The sequence below is a fragment of the Mesocricetus auratus genome, unplaced genomic scaffold (genome assembly GCF_017639785.1).
Source record: "Mesocricetus auratus isolate SY011 unplaced genomic scaffold, BCM_Maur_2.0 Super-Scaffold_100007, whole genome shotgun sequence".
NCBI classification, from domain to species: Eukaryota; Metazoa; Chordata; class Mammalia; order Rodentia; family Cricetidae; genus Mesocricetus; species Mesocricetus auratus.
In genome coordinates, this window is record NW_024429191.1 from 97,890,979 (window position 1) to 97,896,957 (window position 5,979).

Below are 5,979 nucleotides of genomic sequence, written 5' to 3' on the forward strand. Positions count from 1 at the left end.
GCATCAAGAATGCATTTTCTGTGAGATGTCGCTACCCCACTTCCCCAGGCCTGTATCCTGTAACACAATAAATAAAAGACCCAAAGACAGACATTGGGGTTCAAGCTTCACACTGAAGATCAGAAAAGCAGCTGGTCACTAGCTCTCACTCTACCTCAGAATGAAAGGCAATCCTGGATCCACCAAAGCTCAGACTGTAACCTCTCTTTAGCGTGGCTGGAGAATTCTGAGAGTTCAATGTCTTCCTATCTTCATTGTGGCTGGATAATGAATCCCTACCTGATACTGACTACTGAAGACCCTGCTCCTATCTTTTATACCCATAAAGCACTAGGATTAAACGTGTGTGACCCCAGGTGTTGAGATCATCTTAGTGTGAGTTGTTTCTCTTTAGGACTAGATATGTTTCATGTAGCTCAGTGTGGCCTTGAATTTACAGAGATCCATCTCCATCTACCTCTATCCTGAGTCCTAGGATTAAAGGAGTGTACAACCACCTTCTGGCTTCTGGAATTAAAGGTGTGTATCACTACTGCCTGACCTCTACAGCTTGTGACTGACTTTGCTTTCTGAATCCTCAGGCAAGCTTTAATAAATCATAAATAATGCATCACCACAGTATCCTCTGCCAACCTAAGTTCCTTTCAGTAGGATCTCCAGTTGAGAGTAACATCCGTGTGATTCCAACCCATGCTTATGTCACAGCTAGTACTTTTTTATTTGCACAAGTCTGGGGCTCATGTCACTGCTGATAATGGACAGGTGCTGATAACTCTCTTGGCATTTGCAGTCTCAATAGAGCTTGTAAAAAGGAGCCACCAGGTGCATGCAGACACAGCCTGAAGCCATTGCTCCACATAAGATGGAGTAACTTGCAGCAATGCACAGCTGATCTCCTCAATCAGCCAGCATCTTGATCATTTGGCTGTAGCTTCAATTTAGAATTCACTGTGCTGGGCTAAGGGGTGTGTGTGGCAGAAGTCGCTACGCCAAGGACAGCTGATAAAGGGGCAGTCACTGAGGCAACATCTCTTTGGAAAGAAGGCTGGGAGAACAAAAGGAGGAAAAAGAAGCCACGGAGTTTGCTAGCATCTGGACCACAGAACAAAATAAAAATAAAGAAGGGTGTGGTGGCCAGCAGCATATTAGTACATAGTGATCCTGTTTGTCTTCTGTCATTAATCATGTTCTTTTTTTAAAGGCTGTGTGGAGAGAGAGAGAGAGAGAGTGTGTGTGTGTGTGTGTGTGTGTGTGTACCCAGTGTCACACCAAGGGTTTTGTGCATTTTAAGAAAGGGCTCTACCACTCACTGAGCTATAATGCAGTCCCTTTTTTGTTTGTCTATTTGTTTGTTTTTTGAGACAGGGTTTCTCTGTATGGCTTTGGAGCCTGTCCTGGAACTCGCTCTGTAGACCAGGCTGGCCTGGAACTCACAGAAATCCACCTGCCTCTGCCTCCCAAGTACTGGGATTAAAGGCGTGCTCCACCACCACCCCTCCCCAGTCCTTTTTTTTTAAGCTACCATTTTTCAGACATGATGTCATAAAGCCTAGGTTGCCTTGAACCCAGTAGGTTGGAGAGAATGAGTTTGAAATGATCCTCCTGCCTCCATCTGGCAAGTGCTGAAAATACAGGTATTAACTCAGCACCGGGTGGATTTTTCCAAAGATGATAAGATGATAGCAAGTAGGATAAATATATCCCATATATTGCTGACAAGGGAGAAAAGATAACAGATAGGTATGGAGCTGTAGACTAAGAGAGTGACCACACTGATATTTTAAGTGAACTTTGGCAAGACTGTGAGGTAGTTCAGTAGGTAAAGTGCTTGCTATTTAAATACAAGGGCCCGAATTTGATCCCTAGAACTCAAACTAAGAAAGAAACAAAAAAGAGAAAAAGGCAGCAGTGTACAGAAACCACAGAGTGGTTAGGAGCACCGGGTTCTCTGTTCCTAATGCCCGTATGATGGCTCACAGTCATTTGTAACTCTAGTTCCTGGAGGTCCAATGTGGTTCTCTGGCCTCTGGGAAGAGAGGGTTGTGGAAGGGACAGGGATGGCCAGGCACACACACGGGGCACATGCATATATGCAAACAAAATAGTACCCATACAAATAAAGTTAAAATAAATAAATCTTAAAAAAAATGCCAGGTGTGACGGCATGTTCCTATAATCCCAACGCTGAGGAGGTGAAGATGTATGGATTCCAGCATCAGCCCACCCAACTTGGGGAGCTCAAGACCAGTGTGAGACCCTCTCTCAAAGTAAGGTGGACAGTGACAGCCTACATTCATGTGCACAAGCACGGATATATATATGCACAAAAATAGAAAAAAATAGCCTTTCGTCAGCTGAGTATGGAAGCACACATAATCCCAATATTTGGGAGATGGAGGCAGTAAGATCAAGAGTTCAAAGCCACCCTCAGCTACTTGAGACCCTGACTCAAAAAACCAAACTCAAAAGGGAAAGCTGGCTCTTTATGCCAGGATATTCCTGAGAATTATTGCCCCAAAACTCCTTCTGTAGCCACCGTGTACCGTATGAGCTGGGCAGGAGCTTTCACCCCGAGGACTCTGCTGGGTACCACTGTCCCTGTGCATTTCTCTAGGCACTGGCCTTTCCTTGTTGCTTTGCTCTTGTAGGTGTCCAAGTCCCTTTATAAACACTTTCTTAAAACAACGACAAAAAAAAGCCTGACACACACGCCTCTCCAACAAGATCAGACCCGCAGAGCCTCTGGCAGACCTCAGCACCCATCTTCTGTTGACGTCCCCGACAACCTTGCTGTTACTGGAATCTTGATTTCCCGAGGCAGGAATCAGCAGAAGGAAACGCGTGTGGTCACGGTTTGACTCATGCAGTGCGATGAGAAAACTTGCAATTTCTTTTCATTTTTTTTTTCTTCCTGTCGCAATCAACGTTAAGCAATGTTGTATAGAAGGACTCAAATGAAGTCACGAAGAGCATACTTGAGATCTAGCTGAGGTAAGCTCCCAGAGCTGTGAGTTAACCCTTTCCTGGGAGTAGGCCGTCAAGTCTTTCCTTAGACTGCTCTCCACAGCATGGGATGCCCTGCAGGAATGTAAAATTCATCCTCTCCCTGCTTCACTCACCACCTTCTTGAGACAGGGTCTCATGTATCCCCAGATTGGCCTCCAAAATATTCTACATAGACAAGGATGACCTCGAACTTCTGATCCTCCTGCCTCCAACTCTGGTGTGCTGATATTATAGACCTGCGTGCTCTACAGCGCCTGGCTTGTGTGACTCTGGAGGCCAAATCTAGGGCCTCAAAAGCCAGGCACTGTATCAACTGAACTAGACGTCCAGCACTGAACTTTGAGTTGTTTAGGGTCCCTGCTACTGTTACTCTGGTTCCTCGCAAACAATTATGGCTCTTAGCTCTTCTGGTTTTGAGGCCATCTCTAAGTGGCAAGCTCTGAGATTTGTGGGCCTTAGGGTGCAAATGACTCCTTCAGGCCCAGTGATATGCAATGAGACACAATTATAAATTCTTTTTTTGTTGTTGTTGGGGGGCAGAGTTTCACTGCAGCCGTGGCTAGAGCTCACTATGTAGACCAGGCTGTTGTGGAATATCTGTACACTGTGAAGATGTATTGTTATGATTGGCGTAGTAAAAAGCTGAACAGCCGATATCTAGGTAAGGGGGATAGGTAGGATTTCCGGAGAGAGAGAGAGAGAGAGGAAGAGGAAGCTAGGCGCTCCAATTACACTAGCGAGATGCCAACAAGACCTGGAGGGAATTAGACTTACAGAATAAAATAAACGTAATAAGCCACCTGGCAAAATGTTGGTTAACAGGAACAGGTTAATGTATGTTATGAGAGCTAGTAGGAAAAGCCTAAGCTAAGGCCGAGCCTTCAAAATAAATAAGTCTCCATGTCATTATTTGTAAGCTGGTAGCCCAAAGAAAAATCGGCACAGTTGTAGGACTTTTTTTTTTCTCTGTGTAGCTTTGTAGACCAGGCTGGCCTCAAACTCACAGAGATCTACCTGCCTCTGCTCCTGGGTGCTGGGATTAAAGGTGTGAGCCATCATCACCAGGCTGTTCTAGGATTTTGTTTTTCAGTTTTACAGTACTTTGGTTTCTGTGTCTTTTTTTTTTAAAGATTTATTTATTATGTACACAGTGTTCTGGCTACACATATGTCAGCTCGCCAGAGGAGGGCACCAGATCTCACCATAGATGGTTGTAAGCCACCATGTGGTTGCTGGGAATTGAACTCAGGACCTCTGGAAAAGCAAGCAGTGCTCTTAACCTCTGAGCCATCTCTCCAGCCCCTGGTTTCCCGTGTCTTAATCTCTTCTAGAACACATGAAGAACAAGATGTTTTGGTTCCTGTTACTTTAGGGCCATTTTTTAAAACTTAGTGTGTGTTTATGTGTGGATATGTGGTGTATGTGTGTGGAGGCCAGTTATAGACATCTGGTATCCTTTCCTATCCCTCACCTTCAGGGAAGATTTTTAAATGTTCTCTTTCTTGAAGTTTTCTTACTTTTAAGACTTACTTTTATTATTTTAAATGTGTGTGTTATTTTATGCGTGTATGTACGGGTCTGTATATGTGAGTGCCCAGTTGCCCAAGGTGTCCAAAAAAGGACGTCAGATATCCTGAGACTGGAGAGTTACCCATGTGACTTTGGGAACTGAACTCCGGTCTTCTGTAAGAGCAGTTTTTGCTCTTGACCCCTATACCATCTCTCAGGCCTCTTGTTTTTTGTTTCTTCTTCCTGTCACCTTCCTTTAGAACATGTGGCTCAAAGATAGCTTTTCCTTCCTTCTCTCTTCTTTCCTTTCTCTCCAATGCCAAGGTTCCTTCATCTTGCCTTCTTGCTCAGGCCATTCCAGGTTTAGCTAGAATTTGATGTCCTTGATGGAGAATCCCATGGAAAATTACCCAGTTCTATTCTAGGAGCCCAAGGTCAGGATGTTCTAGCTAATTTAGCATCTGTTAAACTGCCTGTTTGTTTGTAGGAAACCCCTCTACTTAATTGCTTTTAGTGTTTGTTAAAACTGCTTCTTTCAAACTGCTTACTTCTGTGAAGCCCCCCCCCCCCCTGCAGCTGCCAAGAGATGCCAGTATGTGGTTTCTGCCTTTAAAAAAGTGAGTTCTGGATATCTGGGGCCACACCTAAGTCCCAGAATATCTGGTGTAGTCTAAACCAGATGGAATAAAGACTTTCAGTTGACTATAAACTGTGTCTGAGTCATCTCTGGTGTACTACCTGTAGCAATGGGTTTCCTCTCTGCATTATTCAAAGTTCTCTGGAGGAAGAAAGGGAGGAAGGGTATGTGTGTCAAAGGATAGCACTGCAGGTGAAGTACTTTCTTTGCAAAGCATGAGGACCTAAGTTCAAATCCCAAGAACCCATATAAAGCCAGGAATAATAGCAAGTGTCTGTACTCTTCATGATCCTACAGTTGATGGGGGGAAGTCCTTCTGTGTATATGTTGTCCTATTGGTTGATAAATAAAGTACTGTTGGCCAATAATAAGGAAGCAAGATAGGTGGGACGAGGAGTCCAGGAGGATCCCTGGAGATGTAGTCAAGAATGGAGGGTTGCCATGTGATTGTGGGAGAGAGGACGGCATGAGGCTGCGTCCTCGGTAAGATAAGACCTTATAAAAACATATATTAGTAATTATGGGTTGATAATTAAGTCAGAGCTAGCCATTAAGAAACCATAGCAAATGGCCAACAGTTTCATAATTAACACAGCGTCCTATGTGTTCATTCAGGACTGATGCGGCTCAGGGACCAGGCTGGCAGGAAGAATGCTTGTTATATACAGTGAAATGGGAGGTGGTTACAGAAGAACCCTCCCAGAAGCTCCCCAGAACAAGATACTGGATGTCTCAGGACAGGGAGCCCCAATGATGCAGTTCAACCCTGGAAGCCTGGAAGTTCCCTTTGGTCACTGGAGTCTGAGGTCACAGGTATAGCAGCAGCA